Genomic DNA, 15,985 nt, shown 5'->3' with positions numbered 1-15,985 from the left:
TCACTGAAAATATTTGATTTTTGCCTTACTTGTAGCGTTATATGTCAACTTCGTGGGAAAGTTCCCATCATCTCCCTAATGACCATTCTTATTGTGATGTACACATTTTAGTAAGACACTACTCAAAACTCAAAAAGTTTGCAACGATAAATTAGGGGTCGTTATGATTTTGCATTTGGTGCGTAATACACCATATGTTGCTGCGTATAAAATTTAGGTAGCATGTTGAATTTTTGTTTATACTTGGGAGGAGGTCTCTATCTGCCTCCGATCTCGAGAAAATTGATCCCATTTAGCGCGCTCACTTCCGATCTCACGCCCGCGAGAATGAAATAGTCAAAAGATCTCTCATATATCCTAAACCGCTCGAGACATCGAAACGAAAGTTTGGCGAATGATAGCACTCAAGGAGGAGAGTGTTTTGCCAATTCGTAATCACACGGAACTTTCTTATCTATGGCGATATATCAGTACATAAACTTCCCTTTTTATTTATTTCACTCCAGTGACTGTAATTTTTTAAGAGTTACAGACAGTTAGCAAAACAAGAGCTTCCTAGTACCAAAATAAACATGAAATTTCTTCTTTTATGTTACTGCAAACCGACACTATGAGGTTTGTCATAAGCTATTGAGCTCTGTGTTTGCTAATTACTTGTTTAATGAGGCACTCTATTTCGGAATTCTGTCTCAAAAGCTGCTGTGAGATTAGTTTGGCAAATTACACTATGACAAAGGAAGTACAATTAACCGTGTCACCAAGAGAAATGTTGCCGTTACTCACAAACGGTGACGCTTCTTCGAATGAGAACAACTCACACAAAAATAGATTGCCAATTCTGTTGGAATTTTGGTGGAATCCCCGTAACTCATCGTATTTTGAACACTGAACAACTGGAATGGAAACTTACCAAAGGGTTTTATTCCTTCTCTTTAACTGAGCAGTATTAAAATAACGACGAGCGTTCCTTCAGCCGGAATGATAGGCACATTCCAGATACTGGTTACTCACCTACGGCTTGCCAAACTGACAAAGTGTGATCGCAAATAAAATAGTTGTTATTGTAAAAAATAAACAATTGATCTGTCACACAACAGAATGGTCAGTGTATTATCAGCAGCGGAGGATAATGCGCGCAACAGGAATGCGCAAGCTAGCCTTGTGTGCCTTGTGAGTTGGAGTTCGAAACACATTGTCATGAAAGTAGATCTGCCTTTGTCAAGAGTGTATTTCAACAAATTAAATATATCTAATCATAACTCTCTTTTAGGATATTCCTACTTTCGTAATAAAACCGACCATTTTCTTCGGTTGTGTAGCCTGTTGTATAATTAGTTTATTAATGCTGATAATGTGCATGCAACAATTGAAATGCTTTTTCTCATCACGGTGAACCAATTAAAACATTGTTAATTGTGACTACTTTTCGATTGTTTCTGGCTTGCAGTGGAAATGTGATGTTCACATGCATGTAGTACAGTGCGTCGTATTACATTGTTACATCCCTATCCAAGTAATCACAGTGAGACTTTCGTGAAATCTTCTCGGGTGAGCAGCCGAGTAAAGGCGTCGTCTTCTCGCAACGTTTCGAAGGGTTTCGTACCCATCATCTTCAAGCGAAGTGTCGAGATGCTGTGCTGCTGCTCACATCTTTTACTTTCCCCTCTTTGGGGAAGTGTGTGTGGGGGAGTTTGTAGCCTTTCGGCTTTTACTCCCCTGTGAACGTGTGTGTGTGATTTTTTTTCTATAGTTTTTTGGTGTCTGTGACTTGTGATGTTTGTTGTGAATGAGTCTAGTACTTGCCTGAGGTAGGCGAGAAGATTGGTGTTATATGGGAAGGAACTGGATTAGGGATTGGGTTTTGGGATTTTCTCTTCGACTTAGTCGTCGAAGATCGTCACAGGGCGCTTATGCTTATCGCGGGACATGTCGTACCGACCTAGGGAGTGGATGAGCGCGTTTTCGGATCTGGAAGAACCCTCATAGAAGGCCCTTGCCAGATCCTGGAAACGCTCCCTCAGGAGTGGGATTTCGGCTGCGGCGTGCAAGTCGTCTGTGGGGAATCCAAGAGGTAGGTGCAGTGCCCTTCTGAGGGCGCGGTTCTGCAACCTCTGGAGTTTGTCCAGGTGCTGCTTTGCCGCATATCCCCAGACAGGGCACGCATACTCCATTACTGGCCGGATCAGGGCCTGATAAACATTTACTGCTACTGGGAAGGGAAGGGAGCTGTTTGTGTTCAGGATAGGGTATAGAATGGACATTCTGGCGCAGACCTTCCTGTGGACCTCGTCTATGTGGGGTTTCCACGTAAGACGAGAGTCCAAGGTCCGTCGAGATGCTGTGTTGCGCGGTCCTATAAAGGCTCCTGGACCAGTGACTGATTCCGGGCGCCGACCAATCAGGTACCTGCGGAATCGGCCGCCGCGCCAGTGGTGGAGGGTTCGCGGCGCGGACCGGGCGTCGAGTCCCTGCCGGTTCCTAATACGTCTGTGGCCGCTACCGTCTTCGTGCCGGAGCGTTCTCTTCTAATTTTAGTTATTGCGGGATTCCAAGCTGTACTAAGTTGGAAACCAGTGTCTCGATTGATCAGGTTGCTGTTCAACCGAATTTCTACAGCCTCTTTGAAAACTGAATCCCAAAATCCTTGAGCGTCACACAGCTTCTTCGTACCCTCAAAGAGGAAGGTGTGTTATACCTTCATGCACAGAGTTGCCACCACCCAGCACAACGCAACTCAGTGCTTAACACACTTGTGCACAGGGCCAAGTCTATCTGTGATGATGACAGCCTACCTGCAGAGTTACAACACCTAAGGAAGACCTTCCGCAGCAACGGTTATAATGAGACGCAAATCTCGCGCGCCCTACACAAGAGCAGGAAGGTAGACACACCAGAAGAAGAAGATGAGACCAGATGCCTGGCATTTCTACCATACGCGGGACCGCCAACAGCCAAGATTGCCCGCATTCTGGAGAAACACAACATCAAGACAATTTTTCATGCCCCAAGTAAAATTAAGGACATACTTGGCTCAGTCAAAGACCACCTAGGACTGCAGACTCCGGGCGTATACAGTATTGAATGTGAATGTGGTACGGAATACATCGGACAAACGCAGCGCTGCATCACGCAGAGGCGCTCGGAACACATTAGAAATGTACGCCTTGGTCAGACAGAAAAATCGGCGGTAGCGGAACATAGCATTAACGAAGGACACACCTTCCTCTTTGAGGGTACGAAGAAGCTGTGTGACGCTAAAGGATTTTGGGATTCAGTTTTCAAAGAGGCTGTAGAAATTCGGTTGAACAGCAACCTGATCAATCGAGACACTGGTTTCCAACTTAGTACAGCTTGGAATCCCGCAATAACTAAAATTAGAAGAGAACGCTCCGGCACGAAGACGGTAGCGGCCACAGACGTATTAGGAACCGGCAGGGACTCGACGCCCGGTCCGCGCCGCGAACCCTCCACCACTGGCGCGGCGGCCGATTCCGCAGGTACCTGATTGGTCGGCGCCCGGAATCAGTCACTGGTCCAGGAGCCTTTATAGAACCGCGCAACACAGCATCTCGACACTTCGCTTGAAGATGATGGGTACGAAACCCTTCGAAACGTTGCGAGAAGACGACGCCTTTACTCGGCTGCTCACCCGAGATGATTTCACGAATGGAATACGCCGAGAAAGTCTCAAATCACATTTAACAGTGAGACTTGTACACTTCAGATCTTGGACGCTTTTTACCAGGGCACAAAGGGATCACACCTGTGGCGATTGCCTCTTTCTAAATTTTTGTAACAGATCGTACAGATATGCCAGCATACTAGGCAGCGAGAAGATAACCTTGTTTTACTTTCATGCCTTGCTTCCCAATGACATGATTCTATAATATTCCTTGCTTCCTTATTGAGTACCCTCTGTCCCTTCTTGCGATCTGAAAACATCGAGGAGACATTTGTTACAATTCCAGAGGCTAATGGCTCATCGGTTATAGAAATATGCAGTTTTCTTGACAGAAGAAAAACAAAACAACAGAAAACTATATGTATATAAATAACAGAAAAGTATAATGTACTAACGAAGAAAGCTGGAGCGTTTAAATGGCGCAAAACGAAACACTACCCAAAGGCAATAAAATTTGGTACACAGTAAGGCAAAATTTATCGTATGGGCTATACTACCACTGCTCATATGAACCGTTCCGATGTGAGCATATGGCCGGGCTACTTTTCCGCTCCCCGCCTCAAATTTCCCACGATGCTGGCGAGGCACGCGCGACGCGCGGTGCGAGAAACTGTAGATGAAGACAAATGGGAGATACAATACTGCGTGAAGACTTTGACAGAGCACTGAAAGACCTGAGTCGAAAGAAGGCCCCGGTAGTAGACAGCATTCCATTAGAGCTACTGACGGCCTCGGGAGAGCCAGTCCTGACAAAACTTTACCATCTGGTGAGCAAGATGTATGAGACAGGCGAAATACCCTCAGACTTCAAGAAGAATATAATAATTCCAATCCCAAAGAAAGCAGGTGTTGACAGATGTGAAAATTACCAAATAATCAGTTTAATAAGCCACAGCTGCAAAATACTAACGCGAATTCTTTACAAACGAATGGAAAAACTAGTTGAAGTCAACCTTGGGGAAGATCAATTTGGATTCCGTAGAAATATTGGAACACGTGAGGCAATACTGACCTTACGACGTATCTTAGAAGATAGATTAAGGAAAGGCAAACCTACGCTTCTAGCATTTGTAGACTTAGAGAAAGCTTTTGACAATGTTGACTGGAATACTCTTTTTCAAATTCTAATGATGGCAGGGGTAAAATACAGGGAGCGAAAGGCTATTCACAATTTGTACGGAAACCAGATGGGGAGCCAAATAACTGATCATGTAGAGAGGATATAAAATTTAGACTGGCAATGGCAAGAAAAGCGTTTCTGAAGAAGAGAAATTTGTTAACATCGAGTATAGATTTAAGTGTCAGGAAGTCGTTTCTGAAAGTATTTGTATGGAGTGTAGCCATGTATGGAAGTGAAACTTGGACGATAAATAGTTTGGACAAGAAGAGTATAGAAGCTTTCGATATGTGGTGCTACAGAAGAATGCTGAAGATTAGATGGGTAGATCACATAACTAATGAGGAGGTATTGAATAGAATAGGGGAGAAGAGGAGTTTGTGGCACAACTTGACAAGAAGAAGGGACCGGTTGGTAGGATATCTTCTGAGGCATCAAGGAATCACAAATTTAGCATTGGAGGGCAGTGTGGAGGGTAAAAATCATAGAGCGAGACCAAGAGATGAATACACTAAGGAGGTTCAGAAGGACGTAGGTTGCAGAAAGTACTGGGAGATGAAGAAGCTTGCACAGGATAGAGTAGCATGGAGAGCTGCATCAAACCAGTCTCAGGACTGAAGACCACAACAACAAGGCAAAATTTGTCGTATGGGCAATACTACCACTGCTCATATGCACTGTTCCGATGTGAGCATACGGCCGGGCTACTTTTCCGCTCCCCGCCTCAATTTCCCACGGTGCTACCGAGGCACGCGCGACGCGCGGTGCGAGAAACTGTGCCTCAACCACAACGCCGCGCGACCTGGCGAAGGCGCGTGTCGCCTCCCAGTCGCGTCGCGTCGCAAGTTGCCGGTCTCATTTGAACATGTGAAGTTACAAAAATGCTCGCTGCACTGCGTGGCGCCACAAGCGCTATACGTATCTCAAATATCGCGTGTGGCGCGACGCAGCGCACGCGCGTCTTTGTAACATCCCAGGTTCAAATGGGACCGCGCAAATTGCGACACGACGCGACTGGGAGGCGACACGCACGGTTTCTCGCGCCGCGTGTCGCGCGTGCCTCGCTAGCACCGTGGAAAATATGTGGCGGGGAGCGGAAAAGTAGCCCGGCCATATGCTCACATCGCATCAATGCATATGAGCAGCGGTAGTATTGCCCATACGATAAATTTTGCCTTGCTGTTTACTAAATTTCATTGCCTATGGGTAGTGTTTCGTTTTTCGTCATTTAAACGCTCCAGGTTTCTTCTTTAGTACATTATACTTTTCTGTTATTTATATCTGCACAGTTTTGTCTTGTTTTTCTTCTGTCAAGAACACTGCAGACTTCAGTAACTGATGAGCCGTTAGCCGCTGGAATTGTGTCATATGTCTCTACGATGTTTTCAGATCACAAGAAGGGACAGAGGGTTTTGAATAAGGAAGCAAGGAATATTATAAAATCATGTCATTAAGATCAAGGTAGGAAAGTAAAACAAGGTCATCTTCTCGCTGACTAGTATGCTAGCGTATCTGTACCAACTGTTACAAAAATTTAAAAAGGGATAATCTCCACAGGTGTGATCCCTTTGTGCTCCTGATAAAAAGCGTCCAAGATCTGAAGTATAGATGTCTCACTGTGATTACTCTGATATGGATGTAATAATGTAATACGACACACTGTACTACATGCATGTGAACATCACATTTCCACTGCAAGCAAGAAACAGTCGAAAGGCAGTCACAAATAGCAACGTTTTAATTGGTTCGCCGTGATGAGAGAAAGCATTTCAATCGGTGTATGAAATTATCAGCATTAATAAACTAATTATAGAACAGGCTACACAAATGATGAAAATGGTCGGTATTATTACGAAAGTAGGAATAACCTAAAAGAGTGTTATGATTAGATATATTTCATGTGTGGAAGTGTACTGCTGACAAAGGCAGATCTACTTTCATGACAAAGTTTTCCGAGCTCCAACTAACAAGGCACACATGGCTAGCTTGTGCAATCCTGTCGCGAGCATTATCCTCCGCTGCTAACAATACGATGACCATTGTGTTGTGCGACAGAGCAATTGTTTCTTTCTCTCAATAACAAATATTTTATTCGCCATCACACATTGTCAGTTTGGCAAGCCGTAGGTGAGTAACCAGTATCTGGAATGTGCCTATCATTCCGCCTGAAGGAACGCTCGTCATTATTTTAATACTGCTCAGATCAAGAGAAGGAATAAAATCCTTTGGTAAATTTCCATTCCAGTCGCTCAGTGTTAAAAGTACGATGGGTTACGTGGATTCCACCAAAATTCCAACGGAATGGGCAATCTATTTTTGTGTGAGTTATTAACCTTTTCTCATTCGAAGATGCATGACCGTTTGTGAGTAACGGCCACATTTCTCTTGGTGAATGGTTTAATTTTACTTCCTCTGTCACAGTGTAATTTGCCAAACTCATCTCACAGCAGCTTTTGAGATAGAATTCCGGAACAGAGTGCCTCATTAAACAAGTAATTTTTTGGCAATCACAGAGCTCAATAGCTTACGAAAAATCTCATAATGTCGGTTTGCAGTAACATAAAAGAAGAAATTCTATGTTTATTTTCATACTAGGAAACTCTTGTTTCGCTAGCTGTCGGTAACTCTTAAAAAAATTACAGTCACTGGAGTGAAATAAATAAAAAGGGAAGTATAGGTACTGATACATGGCCATAGATGAGAGAGTTCCGTGTGTTTAAGAATTGACAAAACACTCTCCTCCTTGTGTGTTGTCATTCACCAAACTTTCGTTTCGATGTCTCGAGCGGTTTAGGAGATATGAGAGATGTCGCGAGTATTTCATTCTCGCGGACGTGAGATCGAAAGTGAGCGAGCTACATGGGATCCATTTTCTGGAGATCGGAGGCAGATAAAGACCTCCTCCCACATCTGAATAAAAATTTAGCATTATAGCTACATTTCATACGCAGTGACATATGGTGTAATACGCACTAAACGCAAAATCATAACGACCCCTAATTTTCGTTGCAAACTTATTTAGTTTTGTGTAGTGTCTTACTAAAATGTGTACATCACAATAAAAATGGCCATTAGCAAGTTTATGGGCACATCGTCACGAAGCTGACATAAATCGCTACAAGTAAGGCAAAAATCAAATATTTTCAGTGAATAGTTTCTGTAAAATCGTTTGTGAAAGATAACAGGTTGCGCGCGCTTCGGTTCTGTCAGCGCAGAGCGTCGCCAGTTGGCGCGTGCGAAGTATGGTGTACGCGTCTCAATATACGCTGGACCCGCGCGGCTCGTGCGGCACGTGCGTGTCGCGCTGTAGTGTCATGTCACGTCACACGCGCTATACGCGTCTCAATTTGCGCCTATCCTAATTGTTGGCTGACCTCATGTCGCGGATTACTTTAATATTCCCTATCGTCATACACGAGTGGTCGTCTTCTCTGGGAGATCCAAAATTCTTTCATTATCATTTATAAATGAGTGGTCAACTTCTGTGGTTGATCCAACACTCTTTCATCGTCGTATTAGCTGTTTATGGACTCATCGTAGCCTAAATATATACGTATTGCAGCAGAACGTTAAGCACTGCTTGTAATCATTTGAGACCAACTACCAATTGTTGCAATAAAGTTTAATCTAATCTTCTCAGGACCATTGTGTACTGTTTGTCCTACGAGCAATTGTGTCCACTTATTTGGTTTGATGCCATCCTCTTCCTCTGCGTCAGTTACAAGCTAGCTAAATAAAGAAACATAGAAGTCTGTTTTCTCTGTATACAGGGTGTTACAAAAAGGTACGGCCAAACTTTCAGGAAACATTCCTCACACACAAAGAAAGAATATATGTTATGTGGATATTTGTCCGGAAACGCTTACTTTCCGTGTTAGAGCTCATTTTATTACTTCTCTTCAAATCACATTAATCATGGAATGGAAACACACAGCATCAGAACGTACCACCGTAATTTCAAACACTTTGTTACAGGAAATGTTCAAAATGTCCTCTGTTAGCGAGAATACATGCATCCACCCACCGTCGCATAGAATCCCTGATGCGCTGATGCAGCCCTGGAGAATGGCGTATTATATCACAGCCGTCCACAATACGAGCACGAAGAGTCTACATGTGGTACCGGGGTTGCGTAGACAAGAGCTTTCAAATGCCCCCATAAATGAAAGTCAAGAGGGCTGAGGTCAGGAGAGCGTGGGGGCCATGGAATTGGTCCGCCTCTACCAATCCATCGGTCACCGAATCTGTTGCTGAGAAGCGTACGAACACTTCGACTGAAATGTGCAGGAGCTTCATCGCGCATGAACCACATGTTGTGTCGTACTTGTAAAGGCACATGTTGTAGCAGCACAGGTAGAGTATCCCGAATGAAATCATGATAACGTGCTCCATTGAGAGTAGGTGGACGAAACTAAAATGAGCTGTAACATGGAAATTAAGCGTTTCCGGACACATGTCCACATAACACCTTTTATTTATTTGTGTGTGAGGAATGTTTCCTGAAAGTTTGGCCGTACCTTTTTGTAACACCCTGTATACACATACGCATATGTAATTTCTTTGTACGCACTTTATAGGGTGTTCTGTTGCCTGTATAGATGATGATTTAGTTCTTATAGCCTTGATTCTGTACTTGTTTTGCAAACTTTCTGCTGAATGTTAGCTTTTATGATACATAAGTATAGTATATGATCAGTTGCTTAACTATTCACTTAGTTTGTGTTTTGTTTCAACTGATCCCTTTTTGTCTTTTTTTATCTTGAATATAGAGGAAAGATAGATGACAGATTTTAGTTCAGAACGATGAAGAGGGAAGAACTCACAGCGTGAAAAGGAAGGAGGTAAATATTAGTCAACTCGGGTAACTGGTAGGCGTCAGCTAACTAGCAATGCAACGAGTGCTATTGCCCCCTGAGATTTCTTGATACGCTATTCCTGTATGAGTCATGGTGGATGCAGCGGTCTGTACGCCACCTGTTTTGACGCCAGCCTTCAGGCACTTGTCTGTTCCCTGAAAGCGCATTCAGCTCTTCTAATATACACAGGAGGCTGTTGTTGACATGAATTAATTTCTCCTGTACACAGACACTGGAAACGTAAGAACTTTTATTTCTACTAAGTCAGATTCACGTAAAGGATCCGTTAAAAACTGGTTCTTTTCCCAGTAGTACTGAAAGAACTCCTTATAAATATTGCAGCCACAGTTTTCCGAGCGCCTAGCTTCAAATATCTCTGTTTTTATACTGTTTTGTGTACTTGTGGACCAGTCTTGGTTTAAGAACGCTCTAATAAATTCTTGGCATGCTTTACATGTTTTATTAGCTCCTGTTCCCCATGATATTGCGTCCCCTTCAGAACGACTGGTTACAAATTTTTCTGCTGTTCTGTCATGTTGTCAGGTATGATGCCCTCAAACTGATGAATGAAAGCAACAGGACGTATAATACCTTTGCTAGATAACTTGTGAAATTTGTAAGCATTGGCATTACTGACTACTTCATGAATATGAACAGCACCCTTACTTTTTTCCCATTAAATCCAAGTTTCGAGTTTTTGTTTTAACTCAACTTCTACATTACCTATGTTTTTACTCATCTCAGTTGAGGTAGGTTTTCTTGCTTCTGTTCTATTTGTCTTAAACGACCCTGAATCGTATTCGTATTACTATCACAAACAGATTGTATTCGTGATACTTTAGAGCTAAGGACTGCATTTTCGGCCTTTACGTCTATGACCTGTTTGTTTTGTCTTTTATGGGTATCTTTGCAAGTTTTGTTTATTTTACACTGATCATTAATCAGTTATATGACTTCATCCCTAACAGACAATACAAAAGTATATTGAGCTTGCATGAGATCATTTATTTTCTCTACTTCATCATCAATCTTAAGATTAACCTCTAGCTTACACCTATCTAATTTTAGACCCTATTCATTACTCTCAAGATGAATTCCTTTTTTACAAGCTCCTATTCTAGTTTAATGAGTATTAACTCTGGTCTCTAAACGTTTAAAATTACGATTAATTTTTGCTTTTTCATCGTTTGTTGCTTCTATTTTATCAGCAAGTAATTTTTGCCCTTTCTTTAACTCATTTCAATCCTTTATTATTTATTTTTGTCCAGGTGCTAATTCCATTAACATTTCAACCACACTTTTAATATTATCTAGAGTAGTCAATGTATGAGGTGATGCTGTTCCACAGCTTAACTTACTTGCTCTACTTGCTGATTCGTTAGCAATGTTGGTGTCAGAACTACCACCTCTGACATCACCATTCACCACACTTAATTTATTTTTGACATTCATGTCATCTACATCAGAATCCATCTCTCTAATTTTACTATTGCTACTATCTGAAAGTGTGTTTTCTTGGAAAACTTCTGTATCTGCATCAGATGATTCTGGTAAATAGCTATTTGATTTTGTATACTTTCCTTTTTTTCCTATTTTACTAATTTCATCTGGCATGCTCTGTAATTGGCTTCCTTCTTGAGTTTCATTACCCTGAGGCTGCATTGCCTCCCTGCTTGTAGCATTGCACCACTTTCGCTTTCCCCTGACATTATGTTATTAAGGAAATTATTATGAAGCAGTTTAAAAGTATTCTTAAAAATCTCTATTGTTGTTAATACTAGCTCCCTCTCGCTAGCTGTAAAGTGATTAGCATACCGCTACCTTCTGCTCTGGCGCGCTGCTGCTGCTCGCCGCATTGCCTTTGTCATGTTGGGTGTCTTCCGCTGCCGTACTCGACCACAGACGCCTGTCCCTGCCTTTCGCCGCTCTCTGACTCTGGACTGCAGCTTGTGGAAGCGACAGGTGCTGCTGCATGTGATTCGCCACGCCTGCTGTACGCTGCTGTGCTAACTACTCGCTGAAGAGTTGTTTCTTGTAGCAGAGAAATAAGACGTAATGCCTTGGACTACGAGCACACTATAACTTTACACTTCAACTTGCATTTTCGCGTTTTCACTTTCAACTATGTACGTGATGCGGATTAATTAGCGGCATTTACAGATTTTGTTGCTTAATAGTTCAAAGGGACTTACGAAAGTTCAAACAAGATATAATTTCACAGTTCACACAGTGTCACTTTTTATCTATTTCACTGTTCATACATTACTGATTCGGTCGTTTTGTGATAATCATCACAGTTCACTGTCCTCACCATGAGTTTCACATCTCACGCGGTTTACAATTCTCATTAATGGACAGTAGCCTCTCCATCCCCACAAAGGATGCCATGGATTAAAATTATGCGTTGTCGTGTTGGAAGCCAGATCTGGAAGCTAAAGTGATGTGTAGAGATTAAATAAGAGTCCTTAACTATTCTTTCCACCAACCTGTCGTCTTCTAATGTTGTAACCCCAGCGCAGAAGACAGCTCGTCGGTCGAGGGATATTCCTCGGCGTAGGCTTGAACCTGTGTTTGGGCTTTCTATTTATGGGATGCCACTTGCCCAGGTTAGTCTCTGTATCTACAGAGGGAAAGACCTGTAGTACTGACAATGATGGTAGGCGACACTTCTCATTAATTTATACTGTTTGTTTATATTTTAAAATATATCGTTTTACACTGCCTTCTACAACACTCGACATAGCTTTCATAATAGTACGGTAACTTTTCTAACAGCTAACGATATAGAGTACGACATGTCCGTCCGAAAGAGAGATACACGTCCGGCTCTGAAGAACACCCGAACAGAGTGACTAGCGCAGCCGAAGTACTTCGTCTCCCAGTCGCGCTAAAGTGACCCGAAGGTGCCTGGAGCGCTTCAGTTGTAATATTATTACTCTTAAGTTTCTCAAAACTAGTGAAATTTAATAAACAAAAACGGTAGACTCGCAGTGTAACCATGAGAGACTGTCATACTGAAAACTGGCTTAAATACAATTAAAAGTATATAAATAATTAATAACAGAAGTTAGGCGTTTTGGCGCCTAACATCCGAATGTGCCGACCTATCAGAAGCAAGTTCAGTACAAATGGCGGACTCCTCCATGGGAATAGTATATACAGTACAATCTGTTGCTTGTACCTCACTCCACTTTTGTCCCATATGCTACTTCACGTGTATCAAGCTGCATCAATGCGAGCTTCTAGCAAGATAAAATACTGGCAGCCACAGCCTGGAATATCATACTGAGCATACAATCTGGATAAACCTGTTTTTATACTCTCTAACAATAGCCACGTTCAAATAGTAAAGGTGAAATGCTGGCTTTTAAAGTGGAACTTGGAGGTATAAAAATTCACGTCTTTGTAATACCCCTACAGCCAACAACGTAACAAAAGAAAATCGCTGGGCAACAAAAGTCTCCTGCTTGACTACTCAAGGGTTAACGGAAGACGAAAACTAGGTGCCTGGCCCGAGTCGCGCCCCTCTGCCACTACATCAAACTTTGTTGGTCGCACGTACGTGTATAAGTGCGGTCACGACTTTCCGTTTTCTTTGTCTTTCTTAAAACACTAACTAATAATACATGCAACACTTAATTTATGAGTATATCACTGTACTCAATTTAAGATAAGAGCTAGAGTGGTTTTCTCGTAAATTGTACCAGAATATATGGTGCCACCATTTTCTTGTGCTATTAGCAACATCAGCACACTAAATTATTTAAAAATTAGTGAGAAATTTTTTTAACATTGCAGATTTACTGATTGACGTAGATGCAAGTTAGAAGTCGACGCCGTTGAAATTACGTCTGCGGCTTGTAAAATCACACAATCGCCACCCTCAAGGTCACTGTCTCCAAGGATATAAAGATCGGTACCAAGTATTTCTAAAGGTGTTCTTGAACTTTTGCCAGCAATTTTCAATTCTGAAGTGGTTCGGTATATGATAGAAAACGCACTCGAACAATTCAGAAAGTTTGATTACGAGTGTGACACTCAAAATAGGTTTTCTACTTACTTTTATGAAAGGCGTTTAGGAAAAGTCGACAAGTATCGCACAGAATGGGTACCCTACTCAAATTCGAAAAATGCTGTTTCCTGCTTATCAGCTTTTCGAAACAAAACATAACAAATAGGTAATTATAAATTATGGTTTGAGCTGAATAAGTCTTCGGAAACCGAAACAACTGGCAACACCACATATCAGAAACATATAGACGCTGAAAAGGAGTAATAGTACAATATTAATAGAACGTTTATACACGTGATTCAGTTTCTGAGTTCACAAAACATGACTTCTCGTGGAAATAGCAGAAAATTATACTATAGGACAATTGGCTGGACTGCATTCAAATCTTAGAAAAATGCGATGCAAACATTACTAAACACGGAAGACGTGTGACGAATGATAAAAGTCTCATGAATATGCCTACAGATCACGGAGACAAAATTCACAGTGAAATAATTTCTGTATTTGCAATACAATTCCAAGGTGAAGGGTTAAATTTATGCCGAACTAATAAATATTTTTCGGTAATACTTTATTGTACATACGGAATAAGTTTTTGCTATTGTTTAATTCGTTTATCTCAACAAATACTTCCGACAGTTGAAAATAACGCTTCTTAGCTTCTTGTTGAATTTTTGATACGGTTGACGCCCATTTGCCTTCCTTTAATACAGAAAAGCTACCAAAACATAATTTCGGTGCTTAAAATTTAAGGGGCATTTGTTCAAATAAGCGAGGTATAAGCAATGGTTGGCAAAACCGATTGTTTGAGTCATATCCACGAGCTTCTCATGCACCGAGTGCCGCCCATTGTTTAAATTTGTTAATCTTTCGTATACTTTCAATTTTGATCAGCCTAATAGATACATAATCAGACATTTTAACTTGAAGCAAGTGTATTTTACTTTTCCTTTGTTATAAAATGAACAATAAAGCTTTTGCTTATTCACTACCTAATGAACAAAGGCGATAAAGCCTTTCTCCAGTAGGACCTATGAGTGGTTCGGAAATGTTCTAAAGATTATATACTTTTTTTTCTTTCATCTTTTGTATTGAGGAGCTGTTGGATCCCAAAAAGCATACGTCATGTCTTCATTCTTCTACGGAAACCTTACATTCTCTTCCGAGCAATCCATCGCACACGCCTCTAGTGTCAGCGACCCCAAAAGCAGACAAGATAGCAGACGAAAGTTACCAGTACTGTTAGCTCCGTAGCGTGCAGGAAGTTAACTTCCTTAGAAGGTTTGCTAATAGACCGACGCCCAACAAAAAAGGAGCCAACACAAGTGAAAGCAAACTGAACACGACCGAATGCCTTATGCTCATGCGCTGTTGGTGTTTACACCGCCGAGCGTTGTCGTTTGCTGATGCACGTTCGCTCGAGTTCTCTTCGACAGAACCGGGGTTTGGACCAGTTTTTCGGCGCTTTCAGCACATTCACTATAGTCTCCCAAGTATTGCTTTCCGCGAAGTGCCAAACAGGATTGCAGCTCGGACATTCTATACTGTGTACGTAAAACAACTCTTTCTCTAAATTATCAAGAAAATCATATTTTTCGAATTGAAGTCCTTCTCCCATTACCCAGCAATAATCTAAAAATTCGTCATCGTTTCCATGCATTTCAAATTAATAATTTAGTGGAGACTGGAAAAAACTTATATGAACAGGACCGTTATAACTGACACCTGATCCTCTTTATGAAATGATCGCTTGGGATTTAATGTCAGGCCAAGCGATGAAGCTACAAATAGGCGAATTTTTGTGGCGGCAGCAGCGGTTAGGAGAGTATACATGTGGTCAATGCTGACATGTAGGCTCACTTTTGAGTGTGTGGTGTGTCTGCCACAGGATTTGTGATGAGTGTGTACATGTGGTCAGTGCTGGCATCTGGACTCACTTTTGAGTGTGTGGTATGTCTGTCACAGGAATCTGTTTAGCCTCAGTATGCCCCCGGAGAGCTTTACACCGTCGTTTCTTTACTGTTGTACTGTAAGAATTCCCGTGTTAGTTCCTCAACAATTACTTTCGCAGTTACATCAGCTGTTAGGTGTTACATTGTCTTAGTTTGAAATCCTTGTGAGATATGCCACATGGCTAAAGAATACGAATTGTTCATTTCCGATTTCGTTGTAATGTTATTTCAGCGCTTTATTGCATCATATGGCTAACTGAAACCTCAAATTAATGATCTCTGTGATTGTGATATGATGATTGATGCGACAGAAAAATTATTGAGCAGTTACGGTTTGATTACATTTCGTGAGAAACAGTGGGACAC

Source organism: Schistocerca americana, chromosome 7 (genome assembly GCF_021461395.2).
Source record: "Schistocerca americana isolate TAMUIC-IGC-003095 chromosome 7, iqSchAmer2.1, whole genome shotgun sequence".
NCBI classification, from domain to species: domain Eukaryota; kingdom Metazoa; phylum Arthropoda; class Insecta; order Orthoptera; family Acrididae; genus Schistocerca; species Schistocerca americana.
The sequence above is the reverse complement of the archived record's forward strand: the minus strand, read 5'-3'. Positions refer to the sequence as shown.